The 17,921-nt window shown below is 41.5% G+C and overlaps 1 protein-coding gene across 8 annotated transcripts in view; it reads right to left on the bottom strand.

Moving 5' to 3' along the window:
• dab1a (DAB adaptor protein 1a) overlaps window positions 1-17,921 on the bottom strand; it is a 231,229-nt gene that overhangs the window by 82,098 nt on the left and 131,210 nt on the right. For 7 of the 8 annotated variants that reach the window (XM_012920760.3, XM_076879913.1, XM_076879916.1 and 4 more), the window contains exon 1: window positions 1,670-1,955. The gene's annotated coding sequence lies outside the window, so the exon portion shown is untranslated. Of the gene's footprint in view, window positions 1-1,669; window positions 1,956-14,428; window positions 14,486-17,921 lie in introns of those variants that run through there. The other variant, XM_076879912.1, reaches the window with a different exon arrangement.

Below are 17,921 nucleotides of genomic sequence, written 5' to 3'. Positions count from 1 at the left end.
AAAAGTGACTGAGAATAGGCAAAAGGGAGGCTGTACATGGGACAGACGGAGCTGAGAATTGAAAGAGGAAGAAAGAGAGCCTTCAACAGTGTTTTCTTTGAGTTTCCTCACAATACTCTGAGGGTTTCTATGACAACCTGGAGTCGCCAGCTGGGTCTATACAGGCAGAAGTAGGTCTGTTTGGCAGAAGAGGAAAAAGTATCCAAATCCTTTACTCAAATCGAGTAACTCCAGTAAAATAGTCTGTCACTCAAACGTTTAGAGCTAAAAGTAGCATGTCGCAAGTTTTATTTAAAAATTGGCACTGGTCTGGTGTGGGCATTTTATCTGTGAACTAACAACAGGTATCAGGAGTGGCATAATAGGTGAAGTGTTTCCATCTGAAATGCAGTACAGCAGAGCACCATAAATTCAAAATACTCAAGTAAACTGACAGCACCTGACAATAAAAGAGCAGTTGTTGGGTAAACATATACACGGAGATGGGCTTGGGTTGGACCAACCATGACGCACTGATATTACCATATCCCTAATGACTGTATCGCAAGAAAAATATAATCTGAAACATGGGTATAAAACAAGTATTCACAATGGCATAAACCAGTTACACGAGCTACATCAAAGCAATACACTACGATGTATATAAAGCTGATGCAGCTTGTGCGCCAGACAGGGAGAGAGAAGAGAGTGAGGGTCTGCAGAGCGCCACGGTTTCATGATTAATGCGGCTTTTAGCTGCAGCGGATCCTGGGCCCCCCCAAAGCAACCTGACCGGGTTGCCCATTCAACTCTCCTCCCCTGGATCTGTCGCCCTCTCTCTTACCCTATCAACCAAAACCTAGTGATTGAGGACCATCTGTAGCTCACACACCATTGCATGGATTTCTACACTTTCACTTCATCAACAGAATCTCATCATGTTTTGCGTTTCAGTACATTTCATACCCCTTCTATTGTGAGACAGCCCTCTAAAACGTGGACAAACGCCAATACATCAGAAGACCTCCATACACAAAAGAGAATTAAAAAGTTTTTTTTTTTTTATAAACTTGTTTATTTAAAAAAAAAAAAAGCTCAATCACAGTAAGGTCACAAAAGACACGTAAAAAAGCTATCTTCAAGAAAAATCCCACAAAGTATAATACGGTAACTATAAAGTCAGGGCACTCCTATGTCAAATTTTGCCCAAGTGGGGTAGGAAACACGTGTGTTTCAGAGAGAGAAAGGAATAAAACTTATGGTTTCGACACTTTATAGTCGTTAAGCGCGTAAATCTGTTGCGGAATCTCCGAGTGTGGGGACGCCCCGTAAAACTACACACGCCAAATGCACCAAACCGCTGTCTTCCCTCCCGCTTTACAGCACACACACAGCCTCCCTCTACTATTTCTCTGAGAGGGTCACTCCCCCCACAAGCTTCAATCCACACACACACAAACACACACATACATACATGCGCTAAAATCCCGATGCACCAGCAGCAGCAGCAGCAATAGATAATTCATTGCAGTGTCAGTGGCAGAGCACACAGAATCCACAGGCTTCTGATCACATTCAACTATCACACAGCGATCTAAAAAGTACACGCTGGCAGGACCTTACGCACAGGACGAAATTTGCCACTTGTTCTGTTCGTTTCCATTCGGGCTGTTTGCATTGACGCACTTACCTTTGCACTACTGCGAAAAAGAGCACTGTTAGTTCCCATTTTCAGAAAAGGCTTTAGTCTCCATTCATTCCCGTGAATCCCCTCCTGGTTTATTCAGACATCCACAGTGTGTTTCAGCAGGGAGAGTAATCCAGTTTTCCATGCCGGAGAGAGCGCGTGCGAGCTTCCTTACATCTTTTCCCACAATCCTTACAAAACTATGCCAGGCTTCTTTCAGCGCTTTTTTTTCTCCGCTCCTCGGTCCTATGCCCCCCTCTTCTTTCCTCTCCCTCTCTCTCTCTGAGGTTGCCTGGTTACCTCTATCTGTAGGCTGGTTCAGACCGCCGGCCTGCAGCCAATCACAAGGCTGGGTTCATCTTAACCCCTCCGCTGCTGAACTGTCCTGATTTCCAGCTTTCAAGGAGTAAGGGGAGATGGGAGGTAGGAGTGAAGAGGAGAAAAAGAGAAGCACTGGGTGATGGTGAAGGATTTAAAAATGTCTATTACAGAACTATAATGACCACAAAAAAAGAAAGAAAAAAAAGTGGATGAGTGTGGAGGAGGAGCTTACTGGTGGATTTAGGTTTAAAATGAAGACACGTGGAAACAAAGTCCTTGTGAATGGAGAGGCTGCATCACTGTTGGAACAGACAGCACTGGATGTAGCTTAGAGGCAAGTTTTAAGATGACTCTACTGTCCAAAATTCACCATCATCACACATCAACTCTTTTTCTGCACACCAAGTATTGCTGGCATACAAAACCCACTCACCGAAACATGAATGCACCAGCCAGTCATCACCCAGTCATTCAGTACAGACTATTGATTGGTTAACCACCCACAGTTAAGTCATGCAGCCCAAATCATTTCTGAGTCATGCACTTGGCAGATTCACCATGGTGTCTAACCTTCCTGCTCAGAGAGTGGGAGCACACACTTAAAGTTTTCAAGTTCAAGTTCAAAGTTTTGAAGAAATGAAAGAAAAGTGTCCTAAAGACAGAAAATACATCTTCCTTAATGTTGTTGATTAATTAGTATAAGAATGACAAAAAAAAATGTAATTATAAGAGTGATGCAACTATACTGAGCTGACTGAATCATATTTTTCAGCTGCATGATTTTCCTCCAGTCTCCCATAAGCCTTAATCTTGTGCAGCCTGTCCTCATTTAATCCTTCCCTTTTACTTTTTTATTCCTGCACCTCATCTTCTCTCTTTCTCCCCCAGTCTCTGGCCTTAAATCATCATCCCCTACTCTCAAATGTGTTGCGCTTCTGTGGGGAGTTTAGGAGCTTCAGCACGTACACGATTCCTCTGATCTCTGCAAACACTGGAAGACACTCGGCACTCCTCCACCTAAAATCTCTTCCGTGTTCAAACAAAGATAGAGGTCTTTATTTTAATGTAAGAGTATGACACGAGCATAGTGTGGAATATGTTAAAAATACTACTTAGGAATAAACAAAAAGGTCTAAAAGTATTTTTTCCAGACAAATTAATTTCAGAACATCTTAGCATTAGTTTTTGCCACTTCATACGTCATGCGTAGCATGATCTTGCCATGTTTCGAAAACATTCTTGCAATACAAATAATGCTAGCTTTTATCAAAGTAACCCAGTTCAGAGAATGATCAGGAGACTGCCAGTTCCATGATGCTCAGCATAAATATGAACATACATCACATAGAAACAAAGCAAATGGCAGAGCATTCACTCACTCAGAATGTAATCCATCCAGTGAAGGTGAATGTTTCCAACAGCATGCTTAGACATGGACACCCATGCGACGAAGCTCACGGTGCCCAATTTCTGTGTTGATGTTAACGCTATGAGACTTTTGGAACTCAAAAGTCATCAAAGTGTTGGCGACTGGCCGGGCCTCGGGGGCTTGGGTCCTGGTTGGTGTGTTGCCGGGGTTGTGGGCGGGTGGGTGCATGGGGGCCCAGCCCTGGCGCAGGGTGCCGCCGGTGCGTCGAGCCACCTGGGGGGCTCTTCAACTGGTGGGGGAGATTGTCACATCTTGCAGGAGCTTTCCTCTCTTCAGGAACTCTCTCTGCAGGAAGGGGAGATACAGGAGAGGTGGAGGAAGATCTCAGCCTGGGCGTCTATTGTCTTATGTAGTCTGGAAGATGAGTGGATGATGGGGTGGGTTCAGTTTTCTCTGTGGTGGGGTTGGGTGGACTGTCCCGGGCTCTGTGGGGCCGGGAGGCGCTGCACTGGGCCCCGGTCTGAATGGGCCTGGGCCCCCTTCCCCTGGCGGGTCGCGGAGTATGGGGGTGCCTACTGGGGTCAGCGGGGGAGATGGCCCCAGGGAGGGGTCACTTGCCCCTCCCTTCCTTCCCTCCCCATCTCCAGCTGCCTCCCTCTTCCCGCTCCACCACAACCACCCACACATGCAGGGCCTTGGAGTAGGGGTATGTCACCAGGGTGCAGAGGAGGCTACCCCCCCCCCCCCCCCCCCCGTCCCCTTCTGGCTGCCTCTGCCTCAATTTTATCCCACAACTTAGACATTCACATTACTCACACTCTCATTACACATACATATAGGATCTTGGGGGTGGGCACGATACACGGAGTCCAAAGTACCATCAGGGTGTACACCCCACCCCTGGCATCGTTGCCCACCTCTCAATTTTAAATACACGTAGACATTGAGGGCTAGCAGGAGGGACCATGCGCTTACCTGCTGCTCTCTGGCAGGTAGCTCCATGCCCTCCTGGGTTTTAAATGCACCTTAGAACACACATGCATCAACACTACAATGAACGGGTGGAGAGAGGTTTGGAGTCTTCTCTCACCCCCGTTCTCTGCGACCTGTTGGAGCGGGGGGGCTAGGAGGAGTTGGCCGTCCGACTGCGGTCTGGAGTGTGGGGCCTCCCTGCTGCTGCGGAGTCGGGGCGGTCTGCCTCTCCCTACCGCAGGGAAAAGGGTAACACCACCTGGGTCTGGGTGCAGTTCCCCCCTCCAGGGGCAAGGGTACCTAGACCCGGTTCGTAGAGTACGCTTGGGGAGTGTGATCGTGTGTACAGTGTCTCTTTATGTCTGTCTCCATGTTGGTTGAGTGTGGAGTAAGTGCATATGAGAGCATGAGGGAGGGAATGGATGTTTGTATCTGTGTGTGCCTGTATGTCTGTGTCTATATGTCAGGTTGGGTGTCAGGCGCCACCTCTCTGGGGACATCTCAGGCCCTCCAAGGTTTGGAGGCCTATCTCCCCCCACCATCACTTCCCCTGCCAGTGGCAGACTCCCTCAGACATCGGTGCGTTGGTGGTTCTTTGTGTCTGGGGATGGGCGTCCAGGTACACACCGGCTCACTCCTTGGCGGCCGCTTATCGGGGCCTGGAGCCTGGGGCTCGCTCGGGCCACTTCGGAGGTGGGGTGCCCCCGGCCTCTCGGCCTGGGGCTCGGTCACTCAGGCACAGCTGGCTGCCGGCAGAGCTCACAGGCGCGTCACTGCAACTCCCCCTGGCTTCTGCTCCGCGGCTGCTGAGTGAACCCTCATCTGGGACTCTCCTCAGCTCTTTCTGGGACAGTGGCGCGGCTGCCCCTCTGTTAGTCTTCCTTGGTCTCTTGTGTTCTGGGGGCCTCTAGATGTCTGGAGTTTTGATCTCCTCCATACCTGCTTCATGCCCTGGAGGACGGGGCAGTGGCCCCCCCACACCCTCTAGCAGATCATTACATGAAGGAACCTTTTAAAAAAACAAGCGCGTCCATGCTCACAGGTGTACACACGGGTGATCACACCCACAAACTACACCCTTTTTTGCTCCTACCTCAAAGCACACTGTGTTCTGTTGATCTTATGTGCTGCACAATAATGTTTAATATTTAGTATTTACTGTCATATTCCCATATATCATTGTGATGTTGTTTATTCTATTACTCTTGTTCTCTTCTGCTCTTCTGCTTGTTTTCCTTTTTCTTTCTCAACAGGTGATCCAGGTGATCGATATATGCTTTTTTTTTTTTTTTTTGCTGCCCATTCTGTTGGTTTTTGTTTTTTGCCCTTCTCCCCCGTCCCTCTTCTCAGCTGTTTCTCTTTCCCTCTTTCTTTCTCCCCTTCTTTCCTCCAGTCAAGTCTGTCCCGTATTCAGCAAGTGAAAATAAAATAAACAATAAAAGGTGAATCAAATGGACCATTATGGCAAGGCTGGGATGGTCAATTTGGTAAAGTAAATCCGTTGGGCATCTTTCTTTGCCTTTAGACAATAATTCTGATGGCAAAAGAGCCAAACGGGACAGGCAAGAAAAAAAAAAAAAAAAAGTGTTGGCAACTTTTATGCATCGTGTGCCTCAGCAGTCAGCAGCCCTCCTCTGTAATTTTATATGTTCTATCACTTTGTGGTTGAGTTGCTGTGGTTCCTAAACAATTCCACTTTGCTATAATACCACTTACAGCCACTCGAGGAATATCTGGAAGGGAAGACGTGCAGCAGTGACATCCTCTTACAGTACCACATTCAGATTCAATAAGCTCTTTTGAACAACCCAGTCACTATGGTTGTCAGAGCAGACTGCATGGCTAGGTGCTTAATTTTATACATCTGTGGCCATTGGATTGAAAGCCCCTCAACTCAAAGATTAAAAGGTGTGGACCAATATTTTTCTCACATAGTGTATCTTGCAGCATCATTGTTTCTCCTGTTAATCTCTGTAAAGAAAGCCTTCCATTGCTGTACCCTTCTGTTCCAATTCATTAACAAACTTTTCCAATTATCTACTGTCACTAGAACAGTTAAATAGGGTTTGGCCTTTGTTTCACCTCCTGAGAAGGACTTTAGCGACTGCTGCTTATCCCAGGAAATCATTACTGAGTAGTCTTCTCTTTACAGGACTTTCAAATGTGCTTTTCTATCTCTGCAAAAGGCTTATACACATGATATTGTGGGTAACGTGGTTTGCTTGACTGTGCTTCGGATAGAACTGGTGCAGTTTTCACAAAGTGTTTTTTCACCCAGACGCATACCCCTTAGAAAACTTCAGTCTGGCCGGGATCAGATGCAGAAAAAGTCCTTTTTGCTTAGAATAACAATTTAGCTTCAGACTTCTTCACTCTTCTTCCTTTAGTTCTTAATATCACTGTTCCTTTGAAAAGAGATATATACCCCACCGATGCCTACACATAGATTTACACATATACTAACACATATATTTATTTAAGTGCAATAAATTCTATATCTTTTTGGATTATTTCAAAGTTTTCTTCAAAACATGCAAATTAATGGTCTCCTCAGATAAAGAAAAATCTATTCTAATATTTTTGGATCTAACTGTTTGAGAAAGTGAAGAAATAGAGAGGACTGCTTTATCTGTTAGATCAACAAAGAACGATTGGATTACTCTCAAAGTATAACTACAGCCATTACTTAAGATGTGTTCAGACTAGTGTGAGACTAGCAGAGACTAGCATTAATAATCTAAATTAGGCCAGAACAAAGGTACAGATATGATGGTAACAGAAGAGTCTCCTAAAAGAAGAAAAAAACATGGATATATTAAAATGCATATTCCTGGTACAATACTTGGATTCTATTTTTGGCTATTGCCATGAAATATAAATGTTATCACCATCCACAATTGTTTTTTTATAGCCACTGCGCAAGTTTTAGCTTCTAAAAGGGATGTCAATCGTATTTCATCATCTCACAGAAACCTCAAGTAACACATCCCCATGAACGCGACGCCCTGTGTTTTGATTTTGGGGTTTTTTGTTGTATATTTTGTTGTCTCATTACTATCAATCCTTCATGTTCTTTCTATGATTACTGGTTAGATCTTCAAGCCAAGAGATACTGACATTTGACCAGGAGTGACAATGTGATGCTGAGTGACTGAATATCGTGCAAGCTCTGTGGTTATAAAATGGGTAAAATGTTAGTAGCTCTCATGAAGTTCACAGGGACATATTTATATTGTTCATAAATCTACTCCTGTGCTTCTAAACCTCATTTGAATAATAAATACTCCTTCTCCACCTCACATTTCTCCCTAAACTTTTCACCCCATCATATAACCTCATGCAGTGCCTCACCACTCTCTCCTAACATCATCCTTTCGCTCCTTGTGCTAACTGTAGTCAGCTCTCTCTATCTATGCAGAGCCCTCCTCTCTATCTCCTTCCCACACTTCAGTATCTCTGCCCGTTTTGCCGTATCATCCTCCCTCAGTATCTCTTCTCTCGCTTACCTTTCTCTGCTCTCAGTCTCTGTCCGTCTGTCTCAGCTTGGTTGAACAGATAATTCCTCATGTGGGAAGTGCTGGGAGTGTTACTTTAAAATGTATTTCAGTACATATTGCAGAATATATTCATTTAAATGCTATCTTTAATGTATTGAGTCAGATTGCTCAAAGTGAACAACATATTTAACGCTTTGAAATTTGTACTACACTGATGCCAGAAAAAGAGTTTATCTAATGACGATGTTTTGATTAGCGTTTACGTAGCACCAAGTTCCCATAAAAACCAGCAGACCAGATAAGAATTAAACTAAATTTATAGTTCCACAGAATATTTTGCTTTCACTTTGCTGCATTACAAAAATTAATCTTAAAATAAAAATATCAAAAGGTTACTGGCCATTGAACAGAATACAGGTTTAAGGTACCTCCTAACTGGCTTCACCTTTCAAACTCATCACAGCTTATATAGAAGAACAAAAGAAAGGCAACATATTTTTTTTTAATCTGGTACAGTATATTTTGTCAAACAGTTGGGGAACAGTATTTCTTTCAGCTTGCAAAAGTCACTGCATGTCACTAGTACGCAGTATAAGTAGGTGCAGTAGCAATAGTTAATTAGACCTGCATTCAACTAAACTATAAGTATTCTTTATGATGACAGCAGGCTTTAAAAAGTAATAACTTCATGTACTCTGTTGATTGAAGAATGTAACTGTCTGTTAATTACTAGATATTTAGATTGTAACTTTGACTCATATTTTGTATTCTAAATTCATTTGACTTGTAGTGTACCCTGCTACAGCCAAGCACTGGATGTTGCTAAATCAGTAGATAGCTTTCTCACCTTCCACTAACACCTGTCACATACTCACGCACACACACATAACCATTCATTCCCGTGGACACATACAACTCTTTCAGGGTAATCCATGGGAATGTCCAGATGGATATAATCTGACAGTCAGCTCCAGTGTACTGTTCAAAAAGAATATTTATTTCAGAGGATTAGGATTTCTCTAATTCACACATATTCAGCAAGGGGACAAAGAAAGAGATAGGAGAGGAAAAAAGAAAAATAGGGACAGAGACCAAAAATAAAAAGGGAAAGAAAAAAAGAAGCGCAGAAAGAATGGAAATTTGTGCATATTATCAGCAAAACTGGTCAAACTCGTTAAAGGCAACAAAAGCAGCTCTCTAATTGCCTGAGCATAGTTCTGCAGAGCTGAACTGATGTAAACGCTACACAGTACAGTGGTACTATGGACAGTCAGTTCAGCAAAAGCTTGGGTAGAACCTTGAGGCCTCTAACATGTTGACCTGCTATAATTCAGATTCAGGGTTAAACATAAGCTGTGACTGGGGATATTTCTGCATAGAAGGTCAAACCATATCTTATCACAACTCAACAGAGATGTGATGTCAGTGGTGTCAGTTATAGATGCACTACCATCGAGATGGAATAACCCAACCCAACAGAAAAGGAGTTGAGTGATTATTATTTGTGTGTCTGCTGAACACAAGTTGTTTCACTTGTTAAAGAGCCAATTGTAGCCATGTGTTCGAAGTCTTGTACCTCTATACTGCAATCAAATATGCCCACTGTGGTCACATGACTATACAATAAAACTGTTACAATCACTTGACACCTATGAATGACACAGTCTCCTCTGACAAGGCATCAATATGTCTGGAGGTGAATTTGAGAGACCCATCTACACAAGATGGGTCTCAACAAAACAAGATTAAGTGATGAGCCAAACGTACACACAAGGATACAATGACCTATCTCATCAACTCTCTCCTGTATTTCGCCACACATCCAGAGTTGTGTGCGTGCGAGTGTGTGTGTGTCAGAAAGAAGGAACTAAAAAGTGAGAGGGATAGCAGAGGTTGATGGCATGGAGATATGACACTGGAACCCCTTCTGAAGATGAAATATCACAGTTCAACTGCAGCTATCAAAGCATGCCACTCTTCAATAACTCAGATGTATCAGGATATCAAACACCTGACAGATGTGAAGGGAGGAAAAGAGCATGTGGAGATGAGGAGAGATGGCTTTTTGAGATGGAAAATAGATCAGAAAGGAATATATATATTGACTGTTATAGAAATATCCTACTAATGGTTGGTAGGACCGAAAAACAGCGCAGAGGCACTAATCATGGCAGCATAGAAACAAGCTCTGAGCATGAGATCAACAGAGGCTGGGGTCTACCACACCAAGCAAGACCCCAGGTGCAGGCGGTGCAAAGATACCCTTAAGATAATTCAGCACATAACAGCAAGGTGCACGATGCGAGTAGGCAAGGCATACGTGGAATGCTATAATAAAGTGGCTGGTATAGTATACATGAACATCTGTGCAGAGTATCAACATGGGAAATGCCCCCTAGAGTGGTTGAGAGAGGAGCTTGACAAGAAGTAGAAGGTGAAGTGACCGGTGGTGTCTGTGGTAATCTGAGCACTTGGGGCAGTGACCTCAAAGCTGGGTGAGTGGCTCGTATGTATTCTCATGCACTCTCAACACCAGAACAAGGTTGACTCGAGTAGTTGACTTGGGATGATTTGGTTTGTGTGTGAGCGCGCCTGTGCATGTGCACCAACCTGCAGGGGGTTAAACACAACAACGTGAGGCAGAAATGTCACACATTTATGCTTTTATCAGGATGTGTAACTTTGAGGGCTTCTGCCTCTGAAAGCTTCCATCATATTTCATCATGTTTCATTAAAACATTTGCATATACAGACATGGGAATCTACACACATAGATGCCCTCTAGCTACCTTGAACGAGGGGGGGGGAAAGGGTATCCCATCCCTCTATAATAACAGCTATGAGCCCTACCACCATCCTAAACTCACTTTACTTTCAGTCTAGACACCCTAAACCAGGTTTTCAGATTAGTTTATATCTGTGATACTAATGTTATGTTATGGATTGATACCAATTCACCAGTTTTACTCGTGGTGGTGGTGGGGGCTTTATCAATAGGAACAGCTGCAAAACATGTGAAAAGACAGTTAAAAGTACTTCATATATTCATGTACTTCATATATTCTAAAGTTGTTAAGTGGGCCAGATTGGAGTCTTTGGCAGGCCAATTTTGGCCCCTGGGCCTTATGTTTGACACCCCTGCATAAGAGTTTTCAAAAAATTAGAAAATAAGCACAGAAATACACAAACCCCATGCTTAAATATTATATGCATGTATATATGTATCATAATAGGAACATAATTTGGGCCTGGGAAGTAATTAAAGAAGGTTATTAGCAGGAAAAGATTAACAGGATTTTAAGTGACAGGCGCAGTGGTGATAACATTACCAGCAACATTAGCATGAGCTGATGTGTTTTGTCCATGAATTAAGTTGTCAGTGAAGCTTTAATTTCCATCAGTTTTGTAGACTGTTTTGCAGCTCTGATTTATTTTTCTGTTTATTTGTGTTCATGAAAATTATTCAAGAAAAAGCCTTTTATTTGATTTCTAACTGAATATGGAGCAAACATATTAAGCACCTGCTAGTCAGACATTCTCCTATACTGGCAATGTGTCTACTGCTGTCTGCTATCTCAAATATTTCTAATATACACACAAAAACAAAAGCACATTTATAGATATTGTGTTTTTAATGCAGTTTCTGATAAATATAAAATACTAATTTATGGTTTTTACATTACATGCTTTTTTAAATACTGACAATGAGCAAATATATGTAAAAAAAAAATCGTCAGTTTTTATACCATTATATTGGCATACGATTGCAACCTCAAGCTGTACTGAAGAGTTAAAATGCTCACTTGTTAGTGAGTATCCTATTATAACAGGTGAAGTTTGGATAGTCAAGCTGACAACAGTTTTAGTGCATGCTCAATATTGTAAATAATGCAGAATAGGCTGAGTCTCATGGATGTTGTCTTCATTCATTTTTACTGGTTCAGTTACACAGTAGTACTCAAGCTTTCTTTGCTTCCCTCTGTGCTTGATAGCTTGTCCAGTATGTCTGGACATGTGCAGATGTAGGCATGCAGGCGTGTATTTAATGTGATAAATACACCTTTTAGTTGAGGTCACAAAAAAACAACAGGTTAATGGTTTGCTGCTAATTGCTTTTTGATTGCCGAAGTTAATTACTAGACACACACTTCAGAACAGGTTTCCTTTATAGCACTGGTATTAACCCCACAGTGTCTTTCTCACTCTTTTCTGTGTGTCAGATTCAGAAAAAATGTCAAGTAACTTTATAGATTAATATAAAATTTGCTTACACTGTTGAATTAAAAAAAATGCAAATATTGTGCTTTGTGACAGTAATGAAAACACATCCCAAAGTTGTTTCAGGATTATGTCTCTTGATGGCTCTGCTAAGACTGCCTTGTCTCTTTTATTTATAGCATTTTCATGTTGCCTAGGTTTACAAACCTAGGCAGGTTTAAAAAATTGCAGAATAGAAAATGGTATTGGTTTTTAGAATGCCTTTTCCTTTTGATGCTGTGAAGCACAATGCTGAAAGCAAGGACACAGCAGGAACTCCAGTCCTCTGTGTTTTCTGAGGCTACACACTATTGCTAACTGCATTACTTTAGTAGATATGGCCAGATACACAGCTGATGAAACTCTGTACCCTCCACCTCAACTTTAACTCAAAACACGTGTATACTTGTGTTTCAGGGAGAAATTGTGTTTCTGTGCCAGTGTGAGTCAACGTGTACTTTGGTTAGTGAGTGAGGGATGCCTGGGGCTCATTGCTCATCTCAGTGGGTATAAATAGAAAAATTGAGAGCCAGGAATATAAGGGCATCATTGTGTGTCTGAGGGGGGTGAGAGGCTGCAAGAAGAGAAAAAAAAACATCTAATCTGATAGCAGGTGGATTCAAATCTAAAGAAATGTTAAATTTAACAGCAGGTATAATTTGTCTGATTGAAACTATATTCAAATTGGCACCAGCTAAATAACCTGGGTCAGTATAAAGTGTAATGTTAGCATCCAGAACTAATTTTTCAAAAGCAGGCTCAGATTTTTTGCAAAAGGTGCCTTCATGACACTTTTTCCCCCTTCCTCTGGGTTTTCTTGGGTCATTCATTTTTCCTTTTTCTTTTTTTTTTTTTTTGCAGCAGCAGCAGACTTTTGGGAATTGGCCACCACCAACCCAGCAACAGCTCCTTGAAAACAGTCCAGACATCTAAACAAAATAAAGATTTGGTTAAAAACGTGAAAAGAATTGAGACATTTTTGCAGGACACTGAAAAGATATTTAGAAAAAGACATTCCTATGTGTGGTACAGCATGTGAAAACCTAATTTCAAAACTTCTATGCTTTGCTTCTTCTTATTAATTTTTATGCTTCCAAAAACTTTGAAACTTCTAAATTAATATGTAAAAAACAGATGCGATTTATCTAACTTTGATTATTTTTCATGAATTCTTTTCTTGAAGATGTCAAACTATGTCTGTTCTTTGAATTATCATATTGTAGCACATTCGTAAACAATTAAGTGTTGATTAAAAGCTCTATGAAAAACTAGGTTTACAAGAAACCGTCAATGGATCACATTAAATACAGCATCATCGCGACAGATTGAAAAGCCGTCCGCATTAACATTTTGCTGGCTGGCTATCCAGGTTGAACTCCTCTGCATGTGTGGAGTACTGAGGGAGGGGAATGTTTTAGGATGAGGACCACCTTCACTGTGCTGTTTATTTACAGTTTCATGTATCAGAAATTGTTTGATAAACAGCATTTTTTGGTTTTAGTATTGAAAGATATTCCATTGAAGTTGAGATAAAAATGGGAAATGATGGAACGTTGTTCTTAAATACATGAGTTCTTCGCCGTCTCTTTGGCTGATTTTTATCCATGCGACATCAAGTATGTCATATGACACATTGCTTACCAGTTCACCACTGTTCCACCTAAGCATTTGGGAACAACACTTACATGTACTTTTCATAGTTGAAAAAAAGATAAGCTGCCATTAGTAATATTTGTACGTGTACCTGGAGCCGACATTGTGTGGATATCAGATCACAACAATTCACAACCAAACAAAATAAAAAACAACAACTAGTTGTGATCTGTACACATATTAAAATTTCAGTTTTGAAACAATGTTTAACCCATTTCTGAAAGCTTAGTACCATTTAGGCATCTTTCAGCCCTATAATCAATGGAAAATTACTGTGTGTAAGCATGAATTTATGGTTAAAATTATAGTTCTGTTTAGGTCTCTGTCAAAACTCTTCACCTTTCCATTTACTGCCACATTTAAAAGCAAAGGGGCATATTTTTAAAGACTGTGAGTGGCTGACCACATTTAGTCCAGACAACAACATCCATGGATGTCTGATGCTTTATTGGGGTACTAATTTGTCTATAGCATTTAGTATGAGTTTACACTACTGTTAGCTTCACACAGGGTATTGTATTCACACAGACACTAAAGTGTATTACACAGTGCATAGCGTTCTGTCAAAGTGTCACATTTTTGGTCAACTTTCTGAATAAAAGGTAGAATTGAACAAATAAGATGAGAGGGCAGCGCCTCTCATAACGTGTTAAAAGCACACAAGTGTGTGTGCTCTCAGAAGTGAATGCATACCTTAGCGTCACCACACCTGGTGTCCATATCACTGCTCCTCAAAGAGGGAAAATGCACCTGTAGAAGAGAGCGAGGGAGAAAAAAGGAAGGGGGGAGAGAGGGATACAACATTAAGAAAAAGCACTTGTCAGGTAACCCATTAGAGTACCATTACAATACCAATCTCTTTTCCACATCTTTCCCTTTCACAGTGTGTGTGTGTATATAATTCTCCTTGTGTGCCTCCAGTCACCAACGGGGATATGAGATCATTACCTGTGACTGCGAGGCTAATGTCATGCACAGCCTCAAAACACACATATACACACATAAGCGTACACACAAGCAGACTAAAGAGAATAATGTGACTCTGCCTCAGTAACAAAACTACGGTGACCGCAGGGCTCGTCTCCATTTGGATAAGGCACGCTGTTTTACAACCTGCTTCCAACACCGGCAGATGAGAGAAACAAGAGGATAGAGAGAAGAGGGAGAAATGATAGAAACATGAATTGAGGGGATTCTAATTGGAGACATGGTGGGAACGAATAGCTCGCTCTTTCTGATGGAGAAAAAAAAAACAGATGAGCTGCACTAAACCGGGAAAAAGGTACAGCTGCAGACATAATGTATGCCTCAGAATACGCTCATTAGCAGTCGTGGGAATGTGAATGACAGATGCAGATGGAGATGATGGGAGGGGTGGAAATGGGTCAGAAGGTGGAGATGACTGTCCTGGCCTCTAATTAACTTTTCCATCAGCCTATGGCTCTTACTTCCTATTATCGCCACTTGCTCCTTTACTCCTACTGCAACCATATGACAAGAGTATGTAAAGGAAAAAAGGCAGGAACATGTGTCTTTGTCTACAGTAAAGAGACTATTCATTTTCATACAGAAATATGCCTTTTTTAACTCTAATATTCAACATCATTACAGGCGCAGAGCAGGGATTTGAAGCACAGGTTAATGATTCCAGTTCAGATCAAGAGTTTCCATCCAAACTTCCCTCACAAAGAGAGGCTGGGTCAACTGGTCAGCTTTTTTTGACATGCAGGTCCAAATGCAACATGCTGACTTCATCACCATAAAATATTTCTCTGCATTAATCTGTGGAGACATTTGTATGTACCATATTTTTCGGAGTATAAGGGCGTACTTAAAATCCTTTAATTTTCTCAAAAATCGACAGTGCGCTTTATAATCCAGTGCGCCTTATGTATGTATTCTGGTTGTGCTTACTGACCTCGAACCGATTTTATGTGGTGCATAAATATGTTTTAATACGACATTCGTAAGCTACGAAGCCGCATCGCTTGGTGGATCGTCGGAGCATTACAGCTACCGTAGTCAGGAGCCTCGCAGAGTAATCTGGGACCAAAACTCTGTCCGCTTCAGGTCCCAAAGTCAAACGAACACTGTGGCATCACTGAGAGTTAAAAACTGTCTAAATCCTTTCATCTTTAATAAAATGATCAGCGTTGCTGCTTTACCAGGTGTAACAATTAAGTTTAACATCCAGGCATCCATGAAAACTGAATTTATTAAATTTAACGGAGTTAGAAGTTAGCAGGAAGTTAGCTCGCTAGTGTCCACCTAAACATGATATGCCATGTTCTGACTGAGAGATTTTTGAAAGAATTAAAACATACAGCTCTGCTATCACTTCCAACATAAATGAAGACAAAAAAAACAAACAGCAGTGACTTTTGTAGGGTTACTGAAGATGGACTAGGTGGTCTATAATGATGTGCTACATGATCACTAGCGACACAGCTATGTTAGCATAACATAAATACTGAAGCTGGAGGATGAACGCTAACTTTTGTCCACTCGACAAAAGTTAACGTGAGGGTTCTCGATGGTTAGGCACAAATGCAATTGCATGGCAGGCTGCTGTAAACGGACCAAACTTCAGTCAGGAGAACAACTGAGATAATCTATCCACAAAACACGGTTAGTCATTAATATACTGCAACAACATGGGAATAGAGCAGCTGCAAGAGAATTCAAAATTAATCAAACAATGATATGGAAGTGGAGGAAGCAAGAAGAATGAGTTGAGCAAAGTTTGATTTATCTGACTGTTTTATTTCGCCTAATGCGCCTTATAATCTGGTGCGCCCTATGTATGAAAACAGAGCCCTTCATCGACAGTGCGCCTTATGGTCCGAAAAATACGGTATATTCACAGAAATACAATTACTACATACACCTTCAAAGGGAGGCATGCGTGGGACTTCCATCATATAATTTTAGTGTAGAATGATGAAGCGTTTTGAGTCTTCAATTGCTTTGTGAATCTGGCAAATTATACTATTAATACCCAATGACTTCTCAGCATGCTTATTTTAAGATTTCAATTATGAATAATAACATAATTTCAAGGGTAGTATTATTAATTTATATGAAATCTGTAACTCTCTCTTTATCTCTGTGTATGTATGCATTCAGCCCGTTATTGAGGCCAAAAGAGTAATTCACATGATCTACAATACTAAACTATATAGTTTATTTTCTTGCTGATAAACTGAAAAAAATAAAGACAGATAGGTTTATTCTATTTATTCTTGCATTGTTTAGATGCACAAACAAAAAAAACTGTGTCAGGACTTGTTTCCTCCCCCACACTGAACTACATATGGTAATGCTGTGATTCCCTCTCTCCTCAGAGTCTTCTTCTACTCCAGTCATCTCCTGTTCCCATTTAATTGTCTCTTTCAATCTAATTTTGTTTTCAATTTCAATTACTTAAACGTCACATTAGCAACACTGCACAGACACAAAGAGTATTAACAATGCGATTCACAGAACGTATGATTTCATTCTGTCTCCTTCACACTCTCGCTCTCTCGCCTCCCAAACATGCACACCGACTACGTGTCTCCCTCATAATCATGTTGGAATCATGAGGAAAGACATAGGAATATAAAATATTAACTGCACATTTATTCTAGGCAAGCAGAATATGAAATAAATTAATCATGGCGTACAAGGCTGTCTAGATTCTTATCCTTTATTCTTATCTGTCTTCATGTGCTGTGATGTGCGTCGCAGGAAATTAACAGTGGCCAATGACAGCGACCAGTGTGTGCACCATATGTATATATGTGTAAGTGTGTGTGTAAAATGATCTAACCATTTCATATCTATTACTAAATGCAGCAGCGCCACTTGTTCTGTCATGAATCGCTGTGTGGCAGGCAAGCAGGAGTGGTGGACCCAAAATGCAGAACTCAGACACGGAAGTGAAACTTAAGGCGCAGCTTTATTGCTGGGAAAAACCTCGTACAAACTAAACTCACCAAAAGAAAACCAAAAGTCAGAACAGAGGAACCAAGGACTGAAACACTGGAAAGAAACACTAAACTGGAGCAGGAGACCAAACACTAGGAACATAGAAGCAGAACACACAGCTAGTTGAGGGTACGACGCGACACTGACACAGAGAAACACAGGGCTTAAATACACAGACGGCAGTAATCAAGGGATGAGAGACAGAAGGGGAACACAC

Source organism: Maylandia zebra, linkage group LG23 (genome assembly GCF_041146795.1).
Source record: "Maylandia zebra isolate NMK-2024a linkage group LG23, Mzebra_GT3a, whole genome shotgun sequence".
NCBI classification, from domain to species: Eukaryota; Metazoa; Chordata; class Actinopteri; order Cichliformes; family Cichlidae; genus Maylandia; species Maylandia zebra.
This window is presented reverse-complemented; position numbering and strand designations above follow the sequence as displayed.